At 40.8% G+C, this 15,152-nt stretch overlaps 1 protein-coding gene across 1 annotated transcript in view; it reads right to left on the bottom strand.

The window, feature by feature from the left end:
- The window catches only part of LOC124009912 (cadherin-7-like), a 166,737-nt gene that overhangs the window by 17,607 nt on the left and 133,978 nt on the right, over positions 1–15,152 (bottom strand). The window lies entirely within an intron of this gene.

Raw genomic sequence — 15,152 nt, 5'->3', positions numbered from 1 at the left:
AGAATGTTATGAAGAGTGATCAGATTAATTGCAATTAATTGCAAAGTCCCTCTAAGCCATTCAAAAAAAACTAATCCCCCCCAAAAACATTTCCACTGCATTTTCATTGAATAACAGACTGGAAGCTTCAAGAGGAGGGTGGTGCTTGGAATCATTGTTCTTCCTCTGTCAAACATGGTTACCTGCAAGGAAACACGTGCCATCATCATTGATTTGCACAAAAAGAGCTTCACAGGCAAGGATATTACTGCCAGTAAGATTGCACCTAAAGCAACCATTTACCGGATCATCAAGAACTTCAAGGAGAGTGGTTCAATTGTTGTGAAGAAGGCTTCAGGGTGCCCAAGAAAGTCCAGCAAGTGCCAGGACCGTCTCCTCAAGTTGATTCAGCTGCGGGATCGGGGCACCACCAGTATAGAGCTTGCTCAGGAATGGCAGCAGGCAGGTGTGAGTGCATCTGCACGCACAGTGAGGCAAAGACTTTTGGAGGATGGCCTGGTGTCAAGAAGGGCTTCTCTCCAGGAAAAACATCAGAGACAGACTGATATTCTGCAAAAGGTACAGGGATTGGACTGCTGAGGACTGGGGTAAAGTCATTTTCTCTGATGAATCCCCTTTCCGATTGTTTGGGGCATCCTGAAAAAGCTTGTCCGGAGAAGACAAGGTGAGCGCTATCATCAGTCCTGTGTCATGCCAACAGTAAAGCATCCTGAGACCATTCATGTGTGGGGTTGCTTCTCAGCTAAGGGAGTGGGCTCAGAAAAACCAACAAATTCTGACAAACTACAAGCATTGCTTATGCAAGAATGGGCTGCCATCAGTCAGGACGTGGCCCAGAAGTTAATTGACAGCATGCCAGGGCGGGTTGCAGAGGTCTTGAAAAAGAAGGGTCAACACTGCAAATATTGACCCTTTGCATCAACTTCATGTAATTGTCAATAAAAGACTTTTGACACTTATGAAATTATTGTAATTATACTTCAGTATTCCATAGTAACATCTGACAAAAATATCTAAAGACACTGAAGCAGCAAACTTTGTGAAAATTAATATTTGTCATTCTCAAAACTTTTGGCCACAACTGTACAGGTACAGTGATGGGTAAGCTGCTCTGACACCTGATGCTTAAAGTTAGAGATATGTCTCCAGCTCCAGTGATTTTTGCTTTAGTTTTTCTGAGACTGAGGCTGTCCTATTATGGACACCATGTTGGAGCAGCACTAAGTTTAAAGCCATATAGATCACAAGCTATACAAGCTATACATTTGACATGACAATATTGAAGTTCATATATAGGTCATACTTTGAGAGGGAAGGCAGTACCACACTCTATAGGGTTGGGACTTGTGAGACATTGTATAGTGGAAATGAGAGATATTTTCTAAAAAACAGGCAAGGAAAATCAACACAATTTGGTGACCGTTCCACCGCCAACACAATCCCCATTGAACTGCCTGTAAGTCAGCATTAGCTTCACACCAACATGATAATAGACCCTTTCAACAATACTCAAATAATAATTGTGTTACATGAGTATTTATTTGTCAGGTTGATATATTCTAAGCGGAACCTGATATATTTTGTATAATATGACACAATACATGTTTTGCGTATTGTAGCTATGTCAGCTGCAGAACAACAATTAGACTACAGAGTTCAGGATGGTGATATGAATTATGTCTCAAAAACATCACAGGGGGTCCAAATATCAGTTCCAAACCAAATGGACATGAGGAAGCGTGGGTTTAAGCCAATGAACTAATACTGCACACACACACACAGACACACACACAGACACAAACACACACATTGTTTACCCAGGACAGTTTACGTAGCAATAAAGTGGAAAAGCCATCCCCTGGCTTACGAATTATTACACACACTAAAAAAACGCACACCATTTAAAAGTGCTGTGTTTAAAAGATGATTATCAGTGGAGGCCCATCAGGTTACGCTATAAGATGATTCACTCGGTCCAACGCTCTGCAGTGGTCTAATCCCCCTAGCTTTGGCTAGGTTAAACACCGGCCATGCCGATCCCTGCCCTCGCGAGGAGCCAGACAATCTCCTGGAAACTGGAAATTGAACAACCTGCCGACAGGGTAGCATTCCAAATGGCATCCTATTCCCTATATAGTGCACAACTTTTGACCAAAGACCTATGGGCCCTGGTTAAAAGTAGTGCACTATATAATGAAAAGGCTGCCATTTGGGACACACAGGGAGTGAATCTAAAAAATATATATATTCATTTTACCTTTATTTATACAGGTTTTTTCTCATTAAGATAATATCTCTTTTCCAAGAGAGACCTGGTCCAATAGCAGCAGGGAGAACAACGTTTCAAACAAAACTATAAACACACATACAGTACAACAATTACATATTACATTAAAAACACAAACATCTTGACTAAAAACAGCTGGCCTAAAAACAATTACACTCTTCTATGATATATACATCGGTCAAATATTTAAACTCCACCAACGAAACTAGATCATCACATTTTATAAATGTTCAGGAGAGAATTCCAGGACCACGGTGCTAAATAACTAGAATAGGTCAACCATGACCTATTCTAATTTTTGTACTGTTAGAAGCAAATCAGAATGGGACCGTAATTGATATTTATTTACTGACCTGACTAAGAAAGAACAGAGGTAAAATGGCATTTTACCCAATATGGCCTTATAAATCAGTGTATACCAGTGTTTAAGCCTACGCAAGGTCAATGACAACAAGCCAACAGCGCTGTAGAGATCACAATGATGTGTTAGACGTTTCTGATTTGTAATGAACCTGAGGGCTGTATGATACACTGAATCAAGTCCTCTCAGGGTAGTGGCTGAGGCCTGCATATAACATCACTAAAATCTAAAACCGACAGTAATGTACATCGTACCTGCTCCTTCCTGGCCTTGAAAGAAAAACAAGCCTTATGCCGGTAATAAAATCCTATTTTCAGCTTGAGCTTCCTTATCAAGTTCTCTACATGCACAGTGAAGCTCAGCTTATCAACCCACACACCCAAATATTTGTACACTTTAACTTGCTCTATAGTATGTCCAGCCAATGCAGCAATGACATGATTTGTAACATGCCTGGCATTTGAAAATACCATGCATTTTGTTTTAAGCTAATTTAGAATCAGCTTTAAATCATACTCTCATATTCTGTTGTATGATGGTAAATGCTCTTTGGGCATTTTCAAAAGCTAAAGATAAACTATTACCACTTGAATAAAGAACAGTATCATCTGCATAAAAATGAACATCCGCTGTTTCAATAAGATCCCCACTGTTGTTGATATACAAAATGAACAACAGTGGGCCCAAAATAGAACCTTGCGGAACACACCTCTATAAATACAGCAACAACAGATAAACATCCCAAAATATGCTGCCTTGTCCGTGCGAGGCTTTAAAGTTTGAACCTACATGATTATCTGGATGGATTTAGTGTTTTATTTATTAAGGAATTACAGTTGAAGTCGGATGTTTACATACACCTTAGTCAAATACATTTAAACTCAGTTTTCACAATTCCTGACATTTAATCCTAGTAAAAATTCCCTGTTTTAGGTCAGTTAGGATCAACACTTTATTTTAAGAATGTGAAATTAATTAATTTATTTTATTTCAACTATTTAACCAGGTAGGCCAGTTGAGAACAAGTTCTCATTTACAACTGCGACCTGGCCAAGATAAAGCAAAGCAGTGCGACAAAAACAACACAGAGTTACAAATGGGATAAACAAATGTAAAGTTTATAACACAATAGAAAAATATGTATACAGTGTGTGCAAATGAAGTAAGGAGGTAATAATAAATAGACAATAATAATAAATAGACAATAATAATAGTAATAATAGAAATAATAATAATAATAATAATAGAAATAATTACAATTATAATTTAGCACTAACAATGGAGTGATAGATGTGCAGATGACGATGTGCAAGTAGAGATAATGGCGTGCAAAAGAGCAAGAGTGTAAGTAATAATATGGGGATGAGGTAGTTGGGTGTGGTATTTACAGATCGTCTGTGTACAGGTACAGTGATTGGTAACCTGCTCTGACAGCTGATGCTAATGTTAAAGAGAGCGATATAAGACTCTAACTTCAGTGATTTTTGCAATTCGTTCCAGTCATTGGCAGCAGAGAACTGGAAGGAAAGGCAGCCAAAAGAAGTGTTGGCTTTGGGGATGACCAGTGAAATATACTTGCTGGAGCGTGTGCTTAAGGTAGGTGTTGCTATGGTGACCAGTAAGCTGAGATAAGGCAGGGCTTTACCTAGCAAAGACTTATAGATGACCTGGAGACAGTGGGTTTGGCTACAAATATGTAGTGGTGTGTCGCAGTGGTGGGTAGTATATGGGGCTTTGGTAACAAAACGGGTGGCACTGTGATACACTACATCCAGTTTGCTGAGCGTTGGAGGCTATTTTTTAACTGACATCGCCAAAGTCAAGGATCGGTAGGATACTCTGTTTTACGAGGGTATGTTTGGCAGGATGAGTGAAGGAGGCTTTGTTGCAAAATAGGAAGCTGATTCTAGATCTAATTTTGGATTGGGGATGCTTAATGTGAGTCTGGAAGGAGAGTTTACAGTCTAACCAGACATCTAGGTATTTGTAGTTATCCACATATTCTAAGTCAGAACCGCCCAGAGTAGTGATGCTAGTCGCGCGGGAGGGTGCGGGAGAAAATCGGTTGAAGAGCATTTAAAAGCAGTTGGAGGCCACGGAAGGAGTGTTGTATGGCGTGGAAGCTTGTTTGGAGGTTTGTTAGCACAGTGTCCAAAGAAGGGCCAGATGGATACAGAATGGTGTCGCCTGCGTAGAGGTGGATCAGAGAATCAGCATCAGCAAGAGCGACATCGTTGATATACTCTGAGAAAAGAGTCGAAATGTCAGAATAATAGGAGAGAGAATTATTAATTTCAGCTTTTATTTATTTCATCACTTTCCCAGTGGGTCAGAAGTTTACATACACTCAATTAGTATTTGGGAGCATTGCCTTTAATTTAACTTGGGTCAAACGTTTCGGGTAGCCTTCCAAAAGTTTCCCACAATAAGTTGGGTGAATTTTGGCCATTCCCCATTCCAACCGCCATCGATAAAAGAGTGTACTGTGCAACCGTCTTCATCGACCTGGCCAAGGCTTTTGACTCTGTCAATCACCATATTCTTCTCGGTAGACTCAACAGCCTTGGTTTCTCTAATGACGGCCTCACCTGGTTCACCAACTACTTCTCAGATAGAGTTCAGTATGTCAAATTGGAGGGTATATTGTCCGGTCCTCTGGCAGTCTCTATGGGGGTGCCACAGGGTTCAATTCTCGGGCCGACTCTTTTCTCTGTATATGTCAATTCAAAGGGCCTGTTGTCCAATGTGTCAATGCAGAGGATGGCAAGAGTGTGCAAAGTTGTCATCAAGGCAAAGGGTGGCTTTTTGAAGAGTCGCAAAAATAAAATATATTTAGATTTGTTTAACACTTTTGTGGTTACTACATGATTCCATATGTGTTATTTCATAGTTTTGATGTCTTCACTACAATGTAGAAAGTAGTAAAAATACAGAAAATTCCTGAAATGAGTAGATGTGTTCTGAAATGTTGGCTGGTACTGTACATTCAGAATACATTTCAAAGATAAGAAAGGTGTTAGCTGAGAATTCATCAAGGATTCTAATATTTTAGCAAGTCAAGTCCTTGGGATGTTTAAAGCTTGGGAAATCTTTTTGTATCCAAATCCGGCTTTAAACTTCTTCACAACAGTATCTCGGACCTGCCTGGTGTGTTCCTTGTTCTTCATGATGCTCCCTGCGCTTTTAACGGACCTCTGAGACTATCACAGTGCAGGTGCATTTATACGGAGACTTGATTACACACAGGTGGATTGTATTTATCATCATTAGTCATTTAGGTCAACATTGGATCATTCAGAGATCCTCACTGAACTTCTGGAGAGAGTTTGCTGCACTGAAAGTAAAGGGGCTGAATAATTTTGCACGCCCAATTTTTCAGTTTTTGATTTGTTAAAAAAGTTTGAAATATCCAATAAATGTCGTTCCACTTCATGATTGTGTCCCACTTGTTGTTGATTCTTCACAAAAAAATACAGTTTTATATCTCTGTTTGAAGCCTGTTCAAGGGGGCCGAATACTTTCGCAAGGCACTGTATGCTTATGGCTCGTACAGAGCTAGGAAAACAAGTTTTCAATTTCTCTGCCCCTTCCGATTGGAACGATCGTCGAAAGGTCCTGAAATGTCAAAGTTTTGACCCCTAGTTACACCACACTTTCCCAAACAATCTTGCTGTTCAATTTGTACATTTATGTCAGTAAACTGTAGTGCTTTGTGTTTTATGTTGTAAATGTGTCTGCAACTTTGTGTGTTGATATTTTGGCCAGGTCTCTCGTGTAAAATAGATTATTAGGCAGAGTTGTGAAGTGGCCAATAAAAATAAAATATTAAGATGCGCAAAAGAACACAGATAGTGGATTGGAAAAAGTGTTATGGACAGACGACGTTTGAGGTGTTCGGATCACAAAGAAGAACCGTTATGATACACAGAAAAAATGTAATATGCTGGAGGAGTGCTTTTGACGCCATCTGTCAAGCATGGTGGAGGCAATGTGATAGCCTGGGGGTGCTTTGATGGTGTTAGTGTGGGAGATCTGTACAGGGTAAAAGGGATCTTGAAGAATAAGGCTATCACTCCATTTTGCAACGCCATGTGGTCCTTCTGTAGCTCAGTTGGTAGAGCATGGCGCTTGTAACGCCAGGGTAGTGGGTTCGATCCCCGGGACCACCCATACGTAGAATGTATGCACACATGACTGTAAGTCGCTTTGGATAAAAGTGTCTGCTAAATGGCATATATTATTATTATTATACCCTGTGGACGGCGCTTTATTGGAGCCAATTTCCTCCTACAACAGGACAATGAACCAAAGCACAGCTCCAAACTATGCAAGAACTATTAAGGGAAGAAGCAGTCAGCTGGTATTCTGTCTATAATGGAGTGGCCAGCACAGTCTCAACCCTATTGAGCTGTTGTGGGAGCAGCTTGACCGTATGGTACGTAAGAAGTGCCCATCAAGCCAATCCAACTTGACGAAAGCAAAGTTTGAAGGACAACAATTATTATTTTAATTTAAAAAAATGATAACCTTGTCAACGTCTTGACAATAATTTGATTTGATCTTATGTAGACAGGCATGTGCTTTTCCAAATCATGTCCAATCAAGTTGTAGAAACATCAAGGATGAGCGCTGGAAACAAGATGCACCTAATCTCAATTTCAAGTCTCACAGCAAAGGGTCTGAATACTTATGTAAAGAAGGTATGTTTTTTATTTTTAATATACGTACAAAAAATGTCTAAAAATGTCTGTTTTTGCTTTGTCATTATGGGGTATTGGGTATAGATTGATGAGGAAAACGTTTTATTCAGTACATTTTAGAAAAAGTCTGTAACGTAACAAACAGTGGAAAAAGTGAAGTGGTCTGAATACTGTGCACTGTATGTACTTCTGGATGGTGTCCATATTGATGTTACTGCGTACAAATAACTGGGCATCTGGATAGATGAAAAGCTGTCTTTTTAAAAAGCATATCGATGAGTAAGTTAAGAAGCTGAGAATAAAAAATTGTCTTCTTCAATAGAAATAAGTTCTGCTTCTCTCTAAATAGTAGAAAGCAGATTATTCAGTTGACGTTGCTATTCCTATTTTAGTACTCATCACAGCATTCTCTTCGGGAAAGTTGGTAGGCCCTCGTTGATGTCACGTTGATACATCGCAACATCATACAATGTTTCATTTGTAGAGCCTTTTTACAAAAAGTCCCACTGTATCCAACATCATTACTGTCACGCCTGCTCCAGCTTTGCCTCAGGTGGCTTGTCGAGCTTCCACGCCTTAGCTGGCATGAGAGGTTTTCTTGCCTCGGTTGGTTCGGCAGGCGCCCATCACACGACATGCCTCAGCCAGTTCATCGGCCTCCCACGCCTCAGAGGGATCGTCAGGCTCCCATGCCTCAGCGGGATCGTCAGGCTCCCACGCCTCAGCCGGCTCCTCAGGCTCCCACGCCTCAGCCAGATAGTCGAGCTTCTGCGCTCCAGCCAGCTTGTCCAGCGCCCATGCCTCAGCCGGCCCATCAGGCTCGCCCAGGTCGGACACAGGGTGGTGCCCCTGGAGGGGGGGGGGATATTTCAGGGCTCATCTGTAAAAGAGTCCTTGGTCTCACATTATTATTTTTCAAATTAATCAAGCTCTGTCTAGTTGGTTGTTGATCATTGCTAGACAGCTATTTTCAAGTCTTGCCATAGATTTTTCAAGTTGATTTAAGTCAAAAACTATTACTAGGCCACTCAAGAACATTCAATGTCATCTTGTTAAGCAACTCCAGTGTACATTTGGCCGTGTTTTAGGTTATTGTCCTGCTGAAAGGCGAATTTGTCTCCCAATGTCTGTTGGAAAGCAGACTGAACCAGGTTTTCCTCTAGGATTTTGCCTGTGCTTAGCTCTATTCTGTTTCTTTTTATCCAAAATAAAATTCCCTATTCCTTGCCGATGACAAGCATACCCATAACATGATTCAAATACCACCATGATTGAAAATATGAAGAATGGTAGTCAGTGACGTGTAGTGTTGGATTTTCCCCAAAAGCTTTGTATTTGGGACATAAAGTAATTTTTTTTGCCACATTTGCATATTTTGGAATATTTTTTATTCTGTATAAGTTCCTTCTTTTCATTCTGTCATTTAGGTTAATATTGGGGAGTAACTACAATGTTGTTGATCCATCCTCAGCTTTCTTCTATCACAGCCAATAAACTGTTTTAATGTCACTTTTGGCCTCATGGTGAAATCCTTGGGATTTTCAATGTCTACTGTTGAATGTTTAACCAATCTATCAATAGGTGCCCTCTTTGTGAGGCATTGGAAACCCTCCCTGGTCTTTGTGGTTGAATCTGTGTTTCAAATTCAGTGTTTGATGGAGGGACCTTACAGATAATTGAATGTGTGGGGTACAGAGGTGGGGTAGTCATTCAAAAGTCATGTTAAACACCAACTCCTGAACTTATTTTGGTTTGCCATAAAAAGGGTTTGAATACTTATTGTATCAAGACATTTCATCTTATATTTGTAGAAAAATAATATAATAATACATTTAGACTTTGTATGTGTATTGTGTGTAGACCAGTGACACAATATCTCAATTTAGTCTATATTAAATTCAGTCTGTACCACAAAAAAATGTGGAAAAAGTAAATGGGCGTGAATACTTTGCACTGTATGTTGTAGGTGCATTATTATACAGTATCAGTTATCTGTGATAACAGATGTAAACAAACTGCCCTTTTTCACCTGCCTTTTGCTTTACTATTGTTATATCCTTTACCCCTGGAGAACATAGTTACCCCTAGAGAACATAGTTACCCCTAGAGAACATAGTTACCCCTAGAGAACATAGTTACCCCTGGAGAACATAGTTACCCCTAGAGAACATAGTTAGCCCGAGGGAACATAGTTACCCCTGGAGAACATAGTTACCCCTAGAGAACATAGTTACCCCTAGAGAACCCCTAGAGAACATAGTTACCCCTAGAGAACATAGTTACCCCTAGAGAACATAGTTACCCCTAGAGAACATAGTTACCCCTAGAGAACATAGTTACCCCTAGAGAACATAGTTACCCCTAGAGAACATAGTTACCCCTGGAGAACATAGTTACCCCTGGAGAACATAGTTACCCCTAGAGAACATAGTTACCCCTAGAGAACATAGTTACCCCTAGAGAACATAGTTACCCTTAGAGAACCTATTGTTATATCCTTTGTCCCTGGAGAACATAGTTACCCCTAGAGAACATAGTTACCCCTAGAGAACATAGTTACCCCTAGAGAACCTATTGTTATATCCTTTGCCCCTAGAGAACATAGTTACCCCTAGAGAACATAGTTACCCCTAGAGAACATAGTTACCCCTAGATAACCTATTGTTATATCCTTTGCCCCTAGAGAACATAGTTACCCCTAGAGAACATAGTTACCCCTAGATAACCTATTGTTATATCCTTTGTCCCTGGAGAACATAGTTACCCCTAGATAACCTATTGTTATATCCTTTGCCCCTAGAGAACATAGTTACCCCTAGAGAACATAGTTATCCCTAGATAACCTATTGTTATATCCTTTGCCCCTAGAGAACATAGTTACCCCTAGAGAACATAGTTACCCCTAGATAACCTATTGTTATATCCTTTGCCCCTAGAGAACATAGTTACCCCTAGAGAACATAGTTACCCCTAGAGAACCTATTGTTATATCCTTTGCCCCTGGAGAACATAGTTACCCCTAGAGAACATAGTTACCCCTAGATAACCTATTGTTATATCCTTTGTCCCTGGAGAACATAGTTACCCCTAGAGAACATAGTTACCCCTAGAGAACATAGTTACCCCTAGATAACCTATTGTTATATCCTTTGCCCCATGGAAGCACCCCTGGAGAACATAGTTACCTAGAAATGCTACAAATATACACAATCTTGGGAAGAGACGACACTTCAGACTTGTCAAGCTACTCAAGCTTGTTTGCCAGCCAGTGGCTATAAAAAGCCTATAGCAGTCATTTAGGCAGCAGGCATATAAACAAATAATGCATTCAAATAATACCTCTGACAAGTGCTGGACCGACATATAAAAATGCTGCTCTATATTGAATTTAGCCTCACAATTCTTCTTCGTCGTCTGCCATAACAGCACAGGCCTTTGTGCAAAACCACTGGCAGTTAAAACCAGCTCTGGGATGGCACATCATAAACAATAATGGAATGACAGTTGGGAAAGAATCAAAATGGCCGAATCAAGGGCACTAAACAATAGCTCAGGCACCCTGAGATTGAAAACAGAAGGCAAGCAAAAGCTACATGAATAACCCCATAACAGGTGTGGGTTGCTGATGGGATTTGGGGACTGATGCTTACACACCTGCCATCTGTTTTGCATCTGTTTTACATTGCAACGGTTGAAGCGGCAACCTTTTTGGGGTTTTGGAAATGAATACATTTGGCTTGCTCATTAATGCTTTGCTTTTGTAAGCAAAACTCCAGGGATGAGGATGGGTTGTGTAAGGATAATGCAATTAACAATGAACAACAAGGAATTGTGATTGGTAATCCCTTAGATTTACTCTTCATCAAAAGGCATTGATACATTAATGAGAACTTCAAAACATGACATGGCTGTGAGGCAAGATGTTATTGAAGCTTTGAAATGCCCCAACATATTTGAACATTTCAATTATTTCTGTCTAATTTAACCCTATCAGTCCCGAGACTCCAGAAAACAATCAGCTTTTCATTTATCGGACTTTCATTTACAGTGCAACAAAATCAAATCAAATGTTATTTGTCACAAACACATGATTAACAGATGTTAATGCGATTGTAGCGAAATGCTTGTGCTTCTAGTTCCGACAGTGCAGTAATTTTTAACAAGTAATCTAACAATTCCCCAACAACTCCCTAATACACACAAATCTAAATGGGTGAATGAGAATATGTACATGTAAGTATATGGATGAGTGATGGCCGAGCGGCATAGACAGGATGCAGTAGATGGTATAGAGTACAGTATACATGTAATATGAGTAATGTAAGATATGTAAACATTATTAAAGTGCCATTATTTAGAATGGCATTGTATAAAGTGAGTAGTGATCCATTTATTAAAGTGACCAGTGATTGGGTCTCAATGTAGGCAGTAGCCTCTCTGAGTTAGTGATTGCTGTTTAGCAGTCTGATGCCCTTGAGATAGAAGCTGTTTTCCAGTCTCTCGGTCCCAGATTTGGTGCACCTGTACTGATCTTGCCTTCTGGATGGTAGCGGTGTGAACAGGCAGTGGCTCGGGTGGTTGATGTCCTTGATTTATTTGGCCTTCCTGCGACATCGGGTGCTGTAAGTGTCATGGAGGGCGGGAACCTTCTGGAGAGTCTTGAGGTTGAGGGTGGTGCAGTTGCAGCCGACAGAATGCTCTCGATTGTGCATCTGTTAAAAGTTTGTCAGGGTTTTGGGTGACAAGCAAAATTTCTTCAGCCTGCTGAGGTTGAAGAGGCACGATTGCGCCTTCTTCACCACACGGTCTGTGTGGGTGGAACATTTCAGTTTGTCTGTGATGTGTATGCCAATGAACTTTCCACCATCTCCACTGCTGTCCCTTCAATGTGGATAGGGGGGTGCTCTCTCTGCTGTTTCCTGAAGTCCACAATCATCTCCTTTGTTTTGTTGACGTTGAGTGAGAGGTTGTTTTCCTGACACCACACTCCGAGTGCCCTCACCTCCTCCCTGTATGCTGTCTCGTCATTGTTGATAATCAAGCACTCTACTGTTGTGTCGTCTGCAAACTAGATGATTGAGTTGGATGCGTGCATGGCCATGCAGTCGTGGGTGAACAGGGAGTACAGGAGGGGGCCGAGCACGCACCCTTGTGGGCTCCCAGTGTTTAGGGTAAGCAAAGTGGAGATGTTGTTTCCTACCTTCACCAGCTGGGGGCGCCACGTCAGAAAGTTCATGACTCAATTGCACAGGGTGGGGGTTGAGACCCAGGGCCTCCAGCTTGATGATGAGCTTGGAGGGTACTATGGTGTTGAATGCTGAGCTGTGGTCAATGAACAGCATTCTTACATAGGTATTCCTTTGATATGATCCTTGACTAATCTCTCAAAGCACTTCACGATGACACTTCAAGACGGTAGTCTTTTAGTTCAACCCTCTTGGGTACAGGAACAATGGTAACCATCTTGAAGCATGTGGGGACAACAGACTGGGATAGGGAGCGATTGAATATGTCCATAAACACACCAGCCAGCTGGTCTGCACATGCTCTGAGGACGCGGCTAAGGATGTCATCTGGGCCAGCAGCCTTAGAAGGGTTAACACATTCAAATGCTTTACTCACATCAGCAATGGGGAAGGAGGGGGGATGGTGGCACTGTATTATCCTCAAAATGGGCAAAGGTGTTTAGTTTGTCTGGAAGCGTGACGTCGGTGTCCGTGACGTGGCTGGTTTTCTTTTTCTAGTCCGTGATTTCCTGTAGACCCTGCCACATACGTCTCGTGTCTGAGCTGTTGAATTGCGACTCCACGTTGTCCCTGTACTGGCATTTCGCTTGAAGCACTTTGTTACATTACGTTACAGCCTTATTCTAAAATGGATTAAATTGTATTTTTTTCTCATCAATCTACACACAATAGCCCATAATGACAAATCCAAAACAGGTTTTCAGGAATGTTTGCAAATGTTTGGAAAAAATACTGAAATTTTAAGACCCTTTACTCAGTATTTTGTTGAAGCACCATTGGCAGTTATTACAGCCTCAAGTCTTCTTGGGTATGACGCTACAATCTTGGCACACATGTATTTGGGGAGTTTCTCCCATTCTCCTCTGCAGATCCTATCAAGCTGGATGGATGGGGGAGTGCCGCTGCACAGCTATTTTGATGTCTCTCCAAAGCCACTCCTGTGGTGTCTTGGCTGTGTACGCAGGTCGTTGTCCTGTTGGAATGTGAACATTAAGACCCGTATGAGGTCCCGAGCACTCTGGATCAGGTTTTACTTTGCTCAGTTCATCTATCCCTCAATACTGACTAGTCCACCAGATGTAATGCTTTGCATTCAAGCCAAACAGTTCAATCTTGGTTTCATCAGACCAGAGAATATTGCTTGTCGTGGTCTGAGAGTCCTTTAGGTGGGTTTTGGCAAACTCCAAGAGGGCTGTCATGTGTCTTTTACTGAGGAGTGGCTTCCGTCTAGCCACTCTACCATAAAGGCCTAATTGGTAGACTGCTGCAGAGATGGTTGTCCTTCTGGAAGGTTCTCTCATCTCCACAGAGGAACTCTGGAGCTCTGTCAGAGTAACCATCGGGTTCTTAGTCACCTCCCTGACCAAGGCCCTTGTTCCCCAATTGTTCAGCTTGGCCAGCTTTAGGAAGAATCTTGGTGGTTCCAAACTTCTTCCATTTTAGAATGATGGAGGCCAATGTGTTTTTGAGGACATTCAATGCTGCAGAATGTTTTAGTACCCTTCCCCAGATCTGTGCCCTTATTTCTTTTTATTTTGGTCATTATGGGGTATTGTGCATAGATTGATGCATTTTCTGTTGTATTTAATCCATTTTAGAATAAGGCTGTAACATAACAACATGTGGAAAAAGTCAAGGGGTCTGAATACTTTCCAAATGCACTGTATGTCCAGCCCTTATATTTAGTCTTACAACTAAGTGTTTTACCATTTTCTTTTCAGGTCAACCAGGGCTACTAAGTAGAACACAAAATACGTTTCCAGAATCAGTTACATTCTCGAGTGTTGTTGACAAATGCAGAAATGGATAAAAATTAATTCATGTAAATACTGTTAGTACAGAAATAATTTGCTCACTGGCCAATTATAATAATAATAATAATATATGCCATTTAGCAGACGCTTTTATCCAAAGCGACTTACAGTCATGTGTGCATACATTCTACGTATGGGTGGTCCCGGGGATCGAACAGTATTATAGACACTACGTCCTGGATTTCCTTAGTGTTGTTGACAAATGCTTTTATGTGTGTAGCTCGAACCATTCGGATTCTACAGACAGTTAAACATTATTATTGTACACAGAATACGTCCATTCAACGTATTCTGTGAAATGTGAAGCACAGTTTTACTCCTGAACTTATTTAGGGTTGCTATAACAAAAGGTTTGAATACTTATTGACTCAAGACATTTCAGCTTTTCATTTTTTATTAATTTGTAAACATTTCAAAAAACATAATTCCACTATGACATTATGGGGTATTGTGTGTAGATCAGTGACAGAAAATCTAAATGTAATCAATTTTAAATTCAAACTGTAACACAGAGTGTGGAAAAAGTCAAGGGGTGTGAGTAATTTCTGAAAGCACTGTAAACTATCAGAACTAGACTAAAATAATTTTAAAGAAATTGATCACTATCAAACACATCAGTGCCCACTCCATAAAGGGCTTAGGGGCCAAGTGTTCTTTCAACACACAGTGCCTTGCGAAAGTATTCGGCCCCCTTGAACTTTGCGACCTTTTGCCACATTTCAGGCTTCAAACATAAAGATATAA

This window comes from Oncorhynchus gorbuscha, linkage group LG22 (genome assembly GCF_021184085.1).
Source record: "Oncorhynchus gorbuscha isolate QuinsamMale2020 ecotype Even-year linkage group LG22, OgorEven_v1.0, whole genome shotgun sequence".
In the NCBI taxonomy this organism is placed as follows: domain Eukaryota; kingdom Metazoa; phylum Chordata; class Actinopteri; order Salmoniformes; family Salmonidae; genus Oncorhynchus; species Oncorhynchus gorbuscha.
Note: the sequence above shows the minus strand (reverse complement) of the source record. Positions and strands in the feature narration are given on the sequence as shown.